Source organism: Camelus dromedarius, chromosome 25, assembly GCF_036321535.1.
Source record: "Camelus dromedarius isolate mCamDro1 chromosome 25, mCamDro1.pat, whole genome shotgun sequence".
NCBI lineage: Eukaryota > Metazoa > Chordata > Mammalia > Artiodactyla > Camelidae > Camelus > Camelus dromedarius.
In genome coordinates this window covers 19,133,344-19,151,017 of record NC_087460.1, presented here as the reverse complement: position 1 = coordinate 19,151,017, position 17,674 = coordinate 19,133,344, and positions in this window count along the sequence as shown.

Here is a 17,674-nt window from a genome sequence, read left to right as displayed (position 1 = left end):
TTCCTTTGAGGGCCATGACCTGGCCAAGACCAGAGGTGTGGGTCCAACATCAGAATGGAAGCCTGGATAATGTTGCAGTTTGGATCAGGAATTGCTGTCTTCATCCCTGGCCCATCCCTCCATCCTCAGATGGGCGTGTGTTCTAATCGCAGTCCTTCTGCCCGTGGCATCTGCTGCTTAAGGCCAACAAGACGGCAGCACATGGCGTTCATTTCCCTGGCATCCACGCGCACCCCTTCACTGCCCTGTGACCTTCTGAATTAACATGTGGGATTGAAGAATGTAAGTGTCCATCAGTGAAAGCCTACGATTTTAAAAGGCCTGAATTCCATCATCTGTTTCTTCCCGTCTCAGGAGAACCCGGTTCTCAACTCAGATCTGGTTGGGCTCCTCCCTCGCTTCCCTTTGAATCTTCACCATCTTGAGTGTGAGCTTAACATAGGCTCCCAAGTGTGCCCAGAGGTTGCGGGAGCTCAGGCCTCCTGGATTAATAATCCTTTTTCCATCTTTAATAATATCTCCGTCCCCTGTAGGGTAATAAGACACAGCAAATTTCTCTATCATCGTATAACTTAACCTCATAATGAGGTTTTTAAACCATGAAAATATAGGTTGCTTCCTCGTGAGAGTCAAAAAACCCATTACAAGAGACTTTCCCAGCATCAGTTTTGTAAGCCATCATCCAGAGACCTTATTTAAATTTATGGTTATTTAGCATTTGGAACAGTTACAGATGACTGGCTGAAACCTGGAAGTATAAACCATTATGTGATTGTTCAGTTAACAAAGAAGAACTAGCAATGGTAGGCAGCATTGTCATAATTTGATTCATTTAAAAATCAGACAGTATCTGACGGACTGTGGATTGGGGTGGGGGACCCAGAATGGAGGCTTCTTCAGGACAAATGTTAATCCACTACCGTCAAAAACTGCCTTGGGGAACTCAAATCTCACTGGCAGCCCCTCTCATCACTGTGGTCTGGATTTCCTCAGCGTGAATCTCTCCATAGGACGCCGAGTCCAGGATGCAGAGTCCTTCCTGTCTTGTAACACTAAGAGACCCAGTTTCAGGACACAGCCCTCTGAGAATGCAGTGGTGTGGATGGCACCCAACATGAACTTCAGACTGTCTGGCCTGGCTGTGATGGACTTAACTGGGGAGGAGGCTTCTCCTGGTTTGTAGCCATTACTGGAGCCAGAAACATTGCTTGTCCAGTCATGGCTGGATGACCCCGTCCAGCTTTCAAGAGAAAAGATCTGACACTTCCCACCCTTGCTGCCTTTGCTTCTGTCGTTCCTGATGCGAAGCCTCCACTCCATCCACACCAGAGCCCAGCTCTCTGAGCCCCGCTCCAGTGGTCTTTCCCTTGGAGCCATTATTGTGGCTGCTGCCGGGATTACATTTAATGTCACCCTCAATTAACCTGACAGGATACAGTCCCATCCCCGCCAAATGCCTCCCAGACTGAGAGCAAAGAAGAGGCTTTGGGTGGGAAACTGAAAAAGGCTTTTATGTCCCTGGCTCTTTTGCAGGTAAATCTCTCAGAAAATTACTGTTTTATTGTTTCCAGGCACTGAGCTCACATTACACCAACCAAAGCCCGGGTGGATCTGTTAGCCCATCCATCAGCTTTTACAGGGTGATGACCTTCGAGAAACATGGAAAGCACTGGACAAGTTGGAATTGTTAATGACATAGTCCAGGTAAACACCGAATCTTCATGCCTGAATGTTACCTTCCAGTTTCTTCTTCCAGATAAAAATAACATGGAACTCTATTGCAACAGAAACAAACAGGGTATCGTCAGAGCCAAACGCGTGGGGAAATTTCCAAAGGAAATTAAAAGGTAGTTACTGTCAACCTTTCTCGGAGAATCCATTCTTTTCCCTCTGGAAGCTGGACAATCTGCAGTCCAGAATCATTACGGTCCTTACTGAAGTAATGGGGTATTAGATATTTCTCCATATACAAATGAGTTTTATTACTTAATTACTTACTTTTTATCCATACAACAATTGAGTCACATTTGTTATCCAGAAAACAACGTAACAATGTAACTGAAAGATAAGAAAAGAAACTTGCTAGCTGGTTCAACCCATTTTTAATTTAGGAATATGTTAAGCATATTTTACAAAATTCCTGACGGATTTTGAACTATTATTTCACTAAGTTAAGTAATCATTACAAGAGCAAGAGAGAGAATTGACAGATAAAGCAGATAAAATTACAGAACACCCAGATAATTTTGATTTTCAGATAAATGACACATACTTTTTTAGTAAACAGATACAGCATGAGATATACTTACAGTAAAAAATTTTACCTGAAATACGAATTTAACTGGCCGTATGGTATTTTATCTGGCAATCCTACCGAGAAACTGATTTCACCTGAAATACTTCTGGTTTATCAAATGCTCTGGCTTGCCCTTTGGAAAGTAACCATTCCTTGACAATTGATCTAAGTACTTGGGTGTCAGCAAGGAAAATATTAAGAAGGAATTGAAAAAAAGAGCAAAGGCTGACTGTGTAGTCACCATTTTCTATGCTGTCACATCAATTTGTTGCTCTGAATTCTTTATTCTTTTGTAATAATGTAATAATAGATTTATCCCAGAAGGATGTCTTGATTACAGTTAAAAAAAAAAGTAAAAACAGTAGAAATACGAACACAAAATGACAAAACAATATGAAAAGCAAGAAATTCATGCTGATATTTAAAATCGACTACAGTGTTGTAATTGTGTCTGAAAATTTGGTTTCAAATTAGGCAAGTGACATTGTTTCATCTGCTGTCAACAAAGGTATCTTGAATTTGATTTTCAAATGCTTTTTATAATTCCTAAGAAGTTTTCTGAAGATTGTCTTCATCCAAAGAAATTAGTATTTCTAGTTTTCTATTAAGAAGAAAATAAAAAAATATTTTTGACTTGCAGCATTATTTTTAAAGCATCTTCTGACATATTCTTAAGTGAATTATGTTGTTGAGTAAAATTGTAGTGAGCAGGGCTATGGCACTCTTGATTAAAGTCTGTCAGAAGTAACTAGGGATGAGAGATCCTAAAACTTAAATAAAAATAGAATTCAATGATTTTTTTTCTTATCAGTTCCAATTCATCATCAAAAATTGCAGGCCTCTAGTAATGATTCTTAAAGGAAAGGTCCACATATTTGTCATTTTTAAAAAGTCTCCCTATTATGACACAAATATTACTTATGGTAAAAAAAATTCTTTAAAAATTCAATTTGAATTAATTCTAGATAATGTCTTCATTCATAAATTAGACTATCATCTGTAAAGTTGACATTTTTATAGGTCAAAATTGGCTGACCATCTGGAATTTTCATAAGGTTCAGCCAAATAACTAATTATTTTTAAAACTAACTTTATTGAAATACGTTACATACAATAAAGTGTATCCATTTTAAGAATAGGGTTCACAGACAAATGTACACAACAATGGAACTACCACAGCAATCAAGATACAACACATTTTCATTACGCTAAACATTTCTTTACGACCCTTTCCAATTAAATCCCTACTTCCCACGCCTTCCCCTGGGCAACCACTGATTTACTTCTCGACCACTATAGAGTGGGTTTGTCATTTCTAAAATTTTATATAAATTGAGTAATAAAGTATGTAATTTTGTGTCTAGCTTTTTCAACCAGAATAAAATGTTTGATATTTATCTACACTGTTGCATTCATCAGTATTTCATTCCTTTTTATTGTTGAATGTTACTGAATTGCATGAATATATCGCAATTTGTTTACCCACTAACTTGCTGATAGACATTTGGATCGCCTCCAATTTGGGTCTATTACAAAGCCGCTCTGAATATTTGTGCACAAATCTTTATGTGAATGTGTATTTTATGTCAGTTGGGTAAATACTTAGGAATTTCTCAGTCATATTTTTCATGAGAAACTGTCAAACTATTTTCCAAAATTGTTTGTACTATGTTCCAAAATTGTAGTATTTTCCATTCCCATCAGCAGTGTCTGAAAGTTTCACGTGCTCTATATTCTTGCTACAGTTGATATAACTCTTTTTAATTGTAGGCTTTCTGGTTTCTAGTGACTGTATTGTGGTATCTTATTGTGGTTTTAATTTGCATTTTCTAATGACTTGGTGATTTTAAGGACATTTCCTTGTGCTTTTTGGCCATTCACAGCACTTTCTTTTGTGAAGTGTGCTAAAATTTTTCCTACTTTTAATTGGATTGATTGTCTTGTTATTATAACTTCCTCACATATTTTATAAAGGAGTACTTAGTCAATATGTGTATTGAAAATGTTTTCTTACAGTTGTAAGTGGGTCATTTTTTAAATGGTGTCTTTGAAAGAGCAGGCATTCTTAATTTTGATGAAGTCTAATGTATCAATTTTTTTTCTCTTATGATTCATTTGTGTGTGTGTGTGTTCTAAGAAATCTTTATATAACCCAAGTTCACAGAGATTTTCTCTTTTGTTTTCTTCTAGACTTTGAAAATTTTTGCTTCATGTTTAGGTCTATGATCTATTTGAAATTGATTTTTTTCTACGGTGTACAGTAAAAGCTGACATTCATTTTTCTTCCCTATGGATATCACATTCTTCCAGCATCACTTGTTGAGAAGACTATCTTTTCTCATTAAATTATTTTAGCGCTTTTGTCAGAGATCAGTTGACCATCTGTGTGTGAGTCTATTTCTGGGCTCTATTTTGTCCCTTTGATCTACATATTTATCTATAGGCCAATACAACACTGCCTCTTTTTAACTTCCTTTATCATAAGTCCTGAATTCAGATAGTAGAATTCCTAAACTTTGTTCATCTTTTACAAAATTGTTTGGTTTTTTTAAGTGCTTTATATTTCCATGTAAATTTTGGAATCAGTTTGTCAAACCCTACCCCTCCCTCCAAAAAAACATCTCCTGGTAGTTAGATTGGAATTATTTTGAATCTATTGATTAATTTGTGAAGAATTAGCATCTTAGCCATATTGAACCTACCACTCCATGAACATGACATATATTTTCATTTCTTTAGGTCTTTAATTCGTCTCATCAATATTTTCTGGGTCTGTTTTATTGCTTGTTTTTACAGATCTGGAACGTATTTTGTTAAATTTTTCCCTATTTCATGTTTCCTGTTATCACTGAAACTGTTATTTTCCTGCTTAATTTACTTTCCTAATTTTTGTCACCAGTATTTAGAAGTAATTTTCAAAAATTTGGCTTTGCATAAAGTGATCTTGCTAAATTCACTTATTGTTTCTAGTAGCTTATTCTAAGTCCCTAATGAGTTTGTGTATACAAAACCATGTAATCTGCTAATCAAGACTCTTTTGCTTCTTGCTTTCCAATGCATGTTTGTGTCACTTTTCTTTGCTGCCTTGTTGCACTAGAAAAGGCGATGAAGTTAAACAGATGCTGCGAGAGACAGCATCCGTGAATTCCGCTGGACCTTAGGAACAAAATGGTTAATCATTAATCATCAAAAATAATCTTAGTCATAGTTTTATACAGGCACACATTATCAAGTTGAGGCAGTGTCCTATTCCTAGTTCACTGGGAATTTCTTATCTTTGTGATGATCATATTTTTTACTTTTTTCTTTTTAATCTAGTGAATTACATTAATTGAATGATTTCTAATGTTAAGTCCACCTTGCATTCTGGAATGAACATTACATGATCGTTATATTTTACTTTCTTTTATATAGATAAAACTGATTTAAAATATTTTTATTTGGTATTTTTGCATCTGTGTACATGTGGGATTTTGGTTTCTAGTTTTGATGTAATATTTTGTCTGGTTTTGGTGATAGCATAATTCTGGCCTTAAACAAAAAAGCTGAGAAGTGTTTCTTCCTCTTCTACTTTCTGTAAGTTGTTTTTTTTTTTTTTTTACAGTGTTGCTATGATGCATTCCATAAGTATTTAATAGCGTTCACTAGTAAAATCCTCTGGGCCTAGAGTTTTCTTTATGGAAATGTTTTCAATTACATATTCATTCAATTAATTTGATTTATTTCAATCTAGTTCATTGATTTCTTCTATTATCTTTATTATTTCTTTCTATCTACTAACTTAGGGCTTAATTTATTTATGGGTTTAGCTGAGAAGTTTTAGGGCAGGATAGCAGAAACAGGCTGAGTCTTCATTCTGGGTGATTTCTTAAGGCAAGGATGAATGCAGCAGGGTGAGGTTCTGAGTGAAGAAGGAAGTGTTATGTGTGTCACACGACCTCCTGAGATTGCAATTGCTTAACTAATAGAGACGGTGCTGCAGTTCTGAGACCCCCCTTTTTAGCCATTCTCTGACTAGTCCAGAGGTTGGCCACAAAAGCCATCTCACTCCAGATGTGGATGACTGTCAGAATCTCTAGATGATTCTGCACCTCAGGATGAGAGTTTGGCAACAGAACAGAATCTGGCCTTGTTGATCCTTTTGTCAAATGATGATAACTGCATGGCAGCACTTAAAACCCCGGGGCTCTACGCTAGACAGTTGCCAGATACATAATACATGAAGAATGTGAGCAGGAGGATGACCAGCCTTTGCAGAATGCTTTGACGACATCATCCCAAACTCATGAACCCAAGCCAAGATCACTTCTCCCACTGTCCAACTGGATCTCACCTTGGAGACCCAAACATCATCTCCTTTAGTTTAGAGGTGGATTGTCCTACCTGACCAGTGCATTACAAATTCTTAGCAATGGCACAGACACGGTCTAGATTAGCTAATAGGAAGTCAAAAAAAAGTAATTAGATTGTCTAATACTATGTGTTTAGCTGCAAAGTATCTTTTACAACTTTGGCCAAGTTAAATAATACAGTTCTGACAATTTTTCTAATTGTGTTATCCCCACCCCCACTGTAGAATTGTGCATGAAAAATTGGTAGATCTCCAGAGTAGAGTTCATTGTTCATTTTGTCAGTTACTAGGTACACATTTCAATGAGATATGGTCCACAGTAGGCAAAGGGATCTGGAATATGTAAAAGTCTCCAACAATTACCCCTTAGTCATAAGCCAGATTTGTGTGTAAATATTAAAGACTTAATGTCCACTTAAGAACAGCACTCTGTGGGTCTAGGGACATTGTGAGGCTGCAGTGTTATTTAAGACAATACAAATTTGCCAGGCGTCCCTTGGGGTGAACAACGTTCTTGGTAAAGGTGGAACACTCGCTGAGAAAAACAAGCCAAGAAAAGATAGTCTCAATATTTGTTCCTTACTTCTGTGTGATCCCTACATCCAGAAACAGTACTGCAATTATTTTTGTAGTATTTTTCTGTTTGGAGTCAGTATTTATGTGTTTGGAGCAGAGGGTTAATAATATGGGAGTCAGGGCATATATAAAATAGATAAACAAGCTTATACTGTATAGCACAGGGAACTATATTTGATAGCTTAAGGGGAAAAAGAATGTGAAAATGAATATATGTATATTCATGTATGACTGAAGCATTGTGCTGTACACCAGAAATTGACACATTGTAAACTGACTATACTTCAATTTAAAAAAAGTTTTAAAAAATTAGAAAAAAATAATTTGAGAGTCAGGAGTGCTTGAGAGCAGTTAGGGATGTCTACCATTGGGGTCTTTGTTTGATTTTGAGGATGAACATAGTAGCTGGGTTTATTAGCAGTGTAGAACTTAGAAAAAAAAAAGTGAGCTTGCCCTTAATAGTTAAAGATAGTTCTTCTAAGCTTAAGAAAAAAAAAATAATAAAGTCAGGTGCTGCGTTACTGAATTTACAAAGCCATTACCTCATTTTGCTTTTATTCTAAGAATATCTCAAAAAGTTTGTCCAAATCTGCTGGGTGTATTAAGGAAGCATTTTCCAACTCTAGCCCTTACTTACACACAAAATTCTCTGTTTCTAGCTGGAGGCCATGCACAAAAATGAGGGTAATGTAGCAGAAGCAACTGTCTGTGGATCTATCCAGAATGTTGTCAAAAGGAAGTGAAAAGATGATTTTCAAAATCTCCCATGCAGTTACCCTTTCTTTGCTTATAAACTAGATTAATAATCAACTCAGTCTTTACTGGAAATGCAACACGCATGGCACCGGTAAATAAGCCTTATCCACATCTGTTTTCTGTTGCCCCTGTTCTGTTGGAAGGAATCGGGAGGAGCTAGACCCTTTTCCGAGGCTTCCACTCAACATTTGAGACAGACGTTAGCATCTCAAGACCCTACTAATGTGTTCCAGTTGATTTAGTTCAGGGAGGCTGGAATCCTTAGCTTTCAGTAGAATAAAATCTTGGTAAATTGTTTTCTTTTCACTTGGGACCTGGGGAAAGCCCTTTGCTTAAAATCTACCTAGTCCTCATCCTATTTTGGTGGACTTATTTTTAGAAGAACTTGTACTTTGGGAATGGAAACAGAGCAGAAGGATGTGTTAGGACAGAAGGCTTTAGGGGAAAAGAAGAGCATCTGGAAGGTGTGAGAAATAGAAGGAGTTGATAGCTGGGGTCAATATTCAAAGGAAGAAGAGTTAGGGTGTGGCGTAGGAAATGACAAGGTTTTAGTGGAACCAAAAGGTCTTAAGTTTTTCCACGTTTTTCATTAGCTTTGGACCAAAAATCCTTTCATGAGGTGATAATGAAGTCAGAATTTTGGTTAGAAGCTTTTACCACTAGAAAAAAAACAAAGCAGTGAATATTAAAAATTATCTTGCTTTTTTAATCTCTCTCTAAGATGAACAATTTTAATTATATTCAAAGTTTGCCAAAGTGGCCACTTGCATTCCAAATTATCTTGAGTGGAATCCCTTCATTTTGTAAGGTACGCACAGAATCTAGGTCACAGTGAGAATACAGATCAGGTGAAGATATTTGGTCTGGGAGATGTTAATATGTTATGAGCTTGTTACCAAACCCAACAGGTCCGCTGGCCCTCATGCAGTAAGGCCGGTCTACTGGCACCGGGCGGTGGTGAAGGAACGTGGAGTGTTTATTACACGGCGCCAAGCAAGGAGTCCAGGGCAGCTGGTGCTTAAAAGGCCCGAACTCCCCGAGGGCTTTCAGGGGAAGGTTTTTAAGGACGAGGTGAGGGAGGGAGTTGTGGGGCGGTCAGTTCATGGAATCAGTTCTTCTGATTGGTTGGCGGTGACGTCATCAGGAGTCAGCATCATCAACCTTCCGGTTCCAACCTGTCTGGGGTCTGCATGCTGGTGGGCAGCGCACAGCTAACTTCTTCCTCCTGAAGGGGGTTTCAGTACCTGCAAAACAGCTCAAAGGACATGGCTCAGAAAATCATTTATAGCCCTTGGGGAGGGACTGCAGGTCCCTGACTTTGTTTAATGGCTAAACAATTATTATTTTGTCTTGCTTGACAGTTTGCCTTTCTTTCTGCATTTTCTCACTTCTCTGGTTCAATGTGCTCTTTGGAGCTCAGGGAAGCCTTGGAGACGAAAGATTTTCTACAGCCAAGAGGCAGGCAGAGGACATGAGGGGGAGGGGTCTGCTCTGGGAAGGCCCCACAGGCTCCTGCTTGGCTGCGAGATGATCCGGTTGGGGGTGACTAGGTTCTTGTCCCATTGCAGAAAGAATTCAGGGATGAGATGTGGCAACCAGGAAAGTGAAGTGGGGGTTTATTAAGGGATGGACAGTACACTCTCAAGGGGAGAGCAGGCAGGCTCAGGTGGGCGGCTGCCCCGAGTTTCTAGGGCAAGTTGGTTACTAGGCTGTAAAAATGAATGGGCGGAATATTCACTGGGGAGGGAAGGGTTTGGGGTGGTATTCCCTGATTTTCATCCCAACTCCACCTTCCCAAAGGGAGGAGGGATTTTTGTCCTTTTTAGTATGAATCAGAAGGGTCAGGGCATCGGTGCATGATGGGTACTCTCATCTGCAAGGCTGATTTTATTGTAATGAGGACATAATGAGCAAAAGGTTGCATTTGGACACTGGAGATTCCTGTCTTTTCCCACCTTTATTTGTCAGCCTCCAGGACACTTGTCACCCCACAATGTGTGATCGCTTATCTGCCCAGAGGTTCCTGCTTTTCTCTCTCTGCCCAGGAGCCCCTGTTTACATGATGTACGGTTTCCTGCATTTGGCCCATGCCCCTCCTTTCTGCCCAGTTCCCGCCATTTGGCCTGCGTCCCCCTTTCTCTGCTCATGCGTAGCTCTCTGCCTGCTCTAACAACCCCATTACTGCTGACAGAGGTGAGTCGCAGGTGCTGCCTCTTCACCTCTTGTCTCGGGCCCCCAGTCTTCAGCCATCTCCAACTTCAGACCTGACCACTGTCGGCCTCCAGTAGATGGAATAGAAATTTCACTTCTCAAATTAACTCTCAGGAATGCAAAGATGGGTTAGAAAGAAAAACAGAACTTGCATGGTTTCCGGACAGTGGCCCAAAGCAAAGTTTGTTAAGAGACGCTGGCCTAACAAAACCTTAAAGTTGTCAGTTGTCATGACCAGTATTGAATAATAGTGATTGGTGTTCACCTCACTGGTTTTTGGTCGGGACTTAACTAGAGGGACTTGCGAGAGCCCTCCCTTTTGTTTGTCATTGACATACTGATGCTGTTGGTAAGACTGTGGTCGGGTAGGCTAGGGCTGGGCCAGAACAGAGCTGGCAAACCCACGGCGCCTACTATTGCCACTACCCTCCCCCAGCCCGTGGGGTGCACTGATACAATCATTTTTTCCTGGTCTGCACAGTGTTCTGGATAACTGCAATCAATAGATAGTATTGGGTACATTGAGCCCTTACTATGTGCCAGACATTCTTCTAAGCACTTTACAGGAATTAACTCCAATAATCCCCACCTCAATGCTTTTTACAGATTATATAACCCTGCTCAGAGTCACGCGGCTAATACACAGCAGGTCTGGGGTTCAGTCCCCCACAGTCCGGCTACAGAGCCACGTCTTTGACCATGTGCTTTCAGACCGCTGGTCAGGGTTCCCATGCAAGCTGTAACCAGAGCTGATGCTATCAGGGTGCCCTGTAAAACAGGCTGCTAAAATATTTAAATATTTCCCTAAGGTATGGTCAGTTGCACCCCTCTGCTGCCTCAGCCTGGCGCCTCCCTGGGACCTCCTCTCCTAACTCCCTAACAGTAAGCCCAGCACAGAGGAGGGCTTCCAGAAGGCAGCTCCAGATCCAAGCCTGGGTTCCGTTCTGGCTGATCAGTGTTGGCCAATGCGCATGCCTCACGAGTCACTTATTAAAGATGGAGTTTTAAATATCATCTCTGGATGTAAGCCTTTCAGATCTTGGCTCTAGAAATACACAATATCAGCATTTTTTACATAAAACATTTTAAAAGTAATATTAATTCACACATCATCCTATAATAAACAAATCAGAGCAAAATACAGTAACAATTTTTAAGCTAACAGGACAACATTACTCTTTTCTAATGAACTCTTATTATGTCTTTCCAAACCCCTTCTCTCATCACGCTAGTGATTAAGTCTCTAAAGCTAAATTTTCCATTGATGATATGCTGATGTTGCTTTCCTAGTCACAAGAATGATAAAATTAGGCACTTTTGCTTAATTTCTTTTAATACTAACCATCTGATTCCAAATTCTGCAGTGGCGTGAAATCTTACTTTTATGACTCTTATTTCTGGTGCAGACTTTCTTGTTCAGAACAACTTCCTGGTGCATCTCTGAACTGTGCCTTATTGCTTATCAGAAGCCACTGGGCAGCTTTTAGCTGCCCCAGGACCGGAGTCCCTGCAAGGAGCCGGCAGGTCAGTGAGGGCTGGTCTCAGCACGGCCCCAGGGAGGTGGGGTGTATCCTGGTGGCAGGTACGAGGGTCCCCTCTGCTTTTGTCTTTCTGCACAAACACCCAACTCCCCTTCTATTCCAAGACTTCGTTTCATTCCAGGACTCTGATTTTCTGGCTCTTGTGTTGAAATAACCACTGGCATTTCCTCCTGTGAACCCTGGCTGTGGACCCATTCCCTGTTTCAATTCCTCTATTCCGCTCTCCGCTGCAGACCCCGCCTCGTGGCTGCTCCCACCACTGACCCAACCAGGCCTGGATGCCTTTCTTGCCAAGCCCTGTGGTGAGAACTGGCATCCTCTGAGCTAGTTTCTTCTGAGATAGAATTTAGATACTGAAAATCTTCCTCTGAGTTCAGTCCTCCAGCTGAAGCTGCGCTGACAGCTTAGAAAAATCGAATTTTACAAGGATCGAGTTCATTTTGACATTCAAGCAACATCGTTACATAAGAAGAGAACCATTTAACAATAGCTAGGAAAACAATAAAAGATGTATATTATGAATTGTTCACTTTTCATGCTTGAATAGTAAAGAGAAATGATCTTAAATTGTATATTGATTAATTTTAGATAAAAGAAAAGCTTAGGGAAGAGAAGCTTTCAAGTGAGACACTGTGAACATCCATTCTCTGGAGCTTTGAGGAGATGTGCAGTAGTTTTAGGCAAGGCTGTCTGCAAGATGAGCACCGACCTTGGGAGACTCCTTCCAAAAAGCAGGTAACAGTGGTTCTAAATCAGAAGTCAGGATTCACATCACTCAGTGGAAGTAACAATGTAGAAAGTGAACCCTGAATCTAGTGATGACTGTTGCCTCCTTCCAGAGCGTGAACTTACTCAATTTCACTCAGAAATTTATAAAATTCTATAAATGTGTCACTTTCTAATTTTTAAGCTTTGAAAATACTTACACATTGTAATAAAAGAAGGAAAAAGTAAATTTCCCTTCTGACTCCAGGAAATCCTAAACACATAGCTTCCGGAAATCCTGTCTTCTATCCACTTAGGAATGCATTCAAACATTTATCCGTCCTATCAATTAACAAATATTTGACACCGTGTGCAGGCAATTTGCTAAGCTCCAGGGGCAGACAGAACAGTGCTGGTCCTGCTTTCAGTAATTTACAGCCAGTGAAAATGGTTTACAACAGTGAAGTATTTACAAAACAGTAAAATATTTGTGAAGTCCTCGCCTTCCTACTATAAGTCAGTTGTGGTATTTACAGCATATTTTTTCATTGTCTGAGGTGATCGGTATCTCTTGTGTTTCCTAAGTTTATTCAGACTTCACAGAAAGCATAAACGTTTTATCTTTCTACTCTGTCTGCCAGGGAACCACATCACTACTTTGTTAGGGGCTCTTTAAGAAGGAACTGACTGGAAAACTGGACCATTTGTTAGCATTAACCCCTTTGCTCTTAGCTGCCTTTTATTCTTTTTTTTTTAAAAATGTGTGTATCGTGTGTGTGTGTGATATGACATGACACTTCTATAGAATGAGCGTAAAACATCATTGCAAAGCCCAGTGACTAATTCTTCATTTGCCCTCTTTCCAGACAATTCCATGATCTCAGAAGCACCTCCTCTTAATTTACATGCTATTGATGTCATACTTTTTGTCTTTTTTTTTTTTAAAGTTTCACTGAAAGAGAACACATACCACAAAATTCACCCTTTCAAAGTACAGAATTTGGTGGATTTTAGTGTACCCCCCAGAATTGTGCAGGCATCATCATAATATAACTCTAGAACATTCTCGTGACTCTAAAAAGAAATCCTGTGCTCATGAGCAGGCGTTTCCCATCACCCCGCTCCCCAGCCCCTGGCAACCCGCAATCTACTTTCCATCTGTAAAGATTTGTAAGCAGGCAATTTTCAACTCGATTTAGTCACATATTAGCGCATTTGCCATTCAGACTGCTCTCGTTTTCTTCCTCTATCACTGTTCTTTCATCGGGAATCACTTTCATTCTGCAGAAAGACCAGCCGTTAGCACTTCCTTTGGTGCCGCTCTTGCCGTGACACAGTCTTTCTGTTTTTGCTAGGAAACGTTTTTCTTTCGCCTTTCTTGAAATGATCAAGATTCCTGGAAGCTGGGCTGGAGTCAGACGTGGTGGTCGGCTTCCAGTGGCTCTCATGTCTAAGGGCTCACAGCGGGGGTCACCCGTGCACCTGTTCGTGGTGGAACCTGGACTCCCTCCTGCCCCCTGCAGGGTGTCAACGCGGGGCCCGCCTCTCACTCCTGCCTGGGGCAAGAAGACCCCCAAGAGCGGGGCTCACGCTTTGTCTTCTCCTGGACTGGCACTGCTCTACCGTTAAGAGTCTGCTGTTAGGAGGCAAGTGCAGTTTAATCTGATTTCCTGTGTATCCTCGGAAGGAGGGTTGACTGGAATCATCTAGTCCTCTATGTTAGGGAGAAGTCTAGCAGTTTTTACACCCATGACGCTCCTACTTTCCCCAGGGTTAGCACCAGAAGAGCAGTTCACTGTCTCCTGCTGCAGGGTTATAGCAAGTACAGCAAAGGAGCTTAAGTTCCAGACGTGCCACTTTAAAGGAAAGAAACCCAAGATTTCCCTGCAAATCCAAGGAAAAGAATATCCTGGGGAAAAACAGGTCTTTTCAATACCTCTCTGGCTTTTTTTTTTTTTTTTTTTTTTTCGCTAGTTCATTTTCAATATAAACTCAGCTTCACAAGGATTTAAAAACATGTTTTAAACAGACTGAAGAAAGGGAAAATGTTAGGAATAAAATAGCCAAATGACTTTGCTGGTAATTCCTTTGTAACCATGGGGTAATAAAAAATTTTCCTATGAAGTAATTGTTAAAAATTTATGTCAGATGATGTTAAAAATTAAACTTTTGGAAAGAAACATGATTAAAATTTCCGTGAGAAGCATTTTCACCCTGGCAGTCAAATTACAAAAAACAGAACAGCTGGATGACTCACTGGTGAGAGAGATATTCTCTGGCACCAGGAACTGAAAGGTTTATAACCTTGATCCCATAGTGCTGGGAAGCAGTGGTGAGCACGGTTTACTGTGGTTGTCCAGAGTAAATCCAAGGTAGGCTGATAGCCACCGTCTCAGAATGAATGAATGATGAATGAACGAATCAACACATAATCAGGAATTGGGAAGCAAATATCTAATAGTTGCTTGATAGCAGATTTTTCTATTTTTCCATAATGGAGAAAAATAGAAACAGCAAGAAATTACTGAGAGAAAAAAATCACCACCATCATTATCATAATCTTTCACCACAGCCGACTTCTACTGAGCACACTTACTCTGTGCTGCTACGTCAGGCAACAGACAAAGCTCCTGACTTGAGTTCATTCGGTCTTCAAAGTCGCCCTCTAAGGCACTTTCACAGGCTAGGAAGACAGAACCCTGTGCGCTGGTGCTCAGACCAGTGCACAGAGAAGCGCCCAGTTCTCTGTGCGTGTTCTCAACTCCAAACCATTCAAAGCAAAATCTAGTGATTAGTTTAGGAACAAGGGTGAGCCACTGGAGCATCAAAATTCTGCTCCTTCTAGAGAACACAGATGAAACGGAATCCTCCTTTATTCATAATTTTCAATTTAGGGGCAGACAGTAAAACTCTGGATTAGATTTAGTGATGACAAATTATAGCTAAAACTGCAGCAGCCCCTAGGCACTTTTTGTGCCTAAATTATTGACTTCCTTTATAAATGGCCCTAAATAGCATTTTTTCATGAATTTTTCACATTTTCTAGGTACCTTATTCATAGAAATACTCTAACATGGCAACTTAAAATTCTTGTGTGGTAAGTTTCACTTATTTGGTAAAATAAATATTTTGATTAATTAATTAATTTTTGTTTCACTTATTCAGAATAGTGAAAATTCTTATGGGAATCTCCTAAAAAACACCCCAAAATACAACAGGTGTAATCTTCTTAGGCCTACTTAAAAATTTAGCAGAAATATATTTATTCAAATGGAAGTTATAACATCTAAAGCTAAAAAAATTGTATATATATATACACATTTACTTCATGTATGAGATTTATATACATAAAACATATTCATATATTCATATTTATATGTAAATATGAAAACACTTTGTCATGCCAAACTTTTATTTTTATGGAAAGCATTATTGTTTCAGTTTCCATGCCTCCCAGCAGCCATAGTCCATTGGCTCAGGGGTAATAGAGGAGTTTCAACACACAGGCCACCCTATGAACAGAGCGACAGCCTAGAGGTTGTGTTGAGGATTCTAAGATCACAACTGAAGTTAATGTGCGAAACTGTCATGACTGATTAGTCACGATTTTCATGAGCGTAGAAAGGAGGAGGGTTTATGGCGAGTTTCCTGAGTTTGGCAGCCCTGTCACTGGCGACACCACCTCTCAGTAACTGCCATCTGAATTTGGGGCCAAGTATGAAGGAAAAAGACTGGACGTTTCCATTTGGATGTTTCCGTATATACAAATCAGTCAGTAATTCAGGATTACCAAGCACTCCGGTTCTTAGATAATAGGTGTAATTCTCATTTTCTTAAAAAATGTTTGTCAAGTGGATAACATGCTCTCCTAACCCCTCCAGCTACATAAGAGGGAAAGAACGAAGTCACTGATCCCATTTCAGTGGGAAATGAAAGTGACAGAGTGTGTGAAACAGTCTGCGAAGTGAGAATCTTCTGCTTTGTCTTCTGGCTAACGGGAAAGGCCATAACACTCAGCACTAACCCAGGACGTACCAGGAAGACTTCAAATTATTCAAAAACAACCCGTTAGCATTTCCTTTGGTGCTGCTCTTGCCGTGATACAGTCTTTCTGTTTTTGTTAGGAAAAGGTTTTCTTTCACCTTTATTGAAATGATCAAGATTCCTGGAAGCTGGGCTGGAGTCAGAAGTGGTGGTCGGCTTCCAGTGGCTCTTATTTCCGCAAGGAAGAAAAATCCCTGGTTACCTCATTTATAGAAACGTGGCCAACAATGAAATCCAAGGGACATTTTTCATTTTTTTGCAAGCTGTCAGGGAGCCTAGAAAGATTCACTCGTGTCCCTCTGTATTAATTCACATGTGGGAAAACAGGCCGAGAAACAAGACTTAGCAGCAGAGTGAGAAAAGATGGGAGGTTGTTACTTCTCAAGGGAAATTGTTTATCTCAACAGATAATCTTTGCTTCTTGGCAAAGAAAAACTGGCTTGGTAGGTTGTCCAACTTCTTTAATAACATAGGACGCAAGCAAAGCCATTGGCTTTTGCAGGTATTTTATTAAGTCCCTTGTGCCCTGAGCCTACTAATTTTAGATGTCCTCGAATCTTCTAAATATCCAGGGGAAATGGGCCTGAGGACCATCTGTGAGGGGGTGGGGAATTTCTTAGCAAAATAATTTTTATAACTTGATAAATCAGAAATAAATATGATATCATCACATTAAAACAAAGCATTACTATATTGTATAGAACATAAAACACTTAATAAGGACTAATAAATATTTCATATAGGTCAACCAACTCTCAGATGCTCCTCATTATTTGTTCTCTTTTTTGGAAAATGCTCATTAGTTTTGAGCCTGATTAGCTACGAACCGGCAATCACATGTGAGTTCCTGAAGTTAACTCACCAGCAGCATTTATGCAGTGGCTCTAGGTTTTTATGGATTTCTTTATTCATTCATTCATTCATTCATTCATTCATTCATTTTCTTCCTTCCTTCCTTCCTTTGCTCCTTCTTTCTTTTGGTTTGGTTTGGTTTTATATTTATAGCCTTTGAAGATTTTAAATGGGGAAAAAGAAGTGAGTTTAAAATGACAGCTTTGGAGGTGCCCATTGTTTCTTCTATTCGTCTTGGGTGGTAGCTATTACATTTTTTAAAAGAAAAAAATTTGTATTATAGAAAAATTTTATAGTAAAAAATAGTGTTAGGGAGCACTTGGGTAAAATTTTCACAAGAGT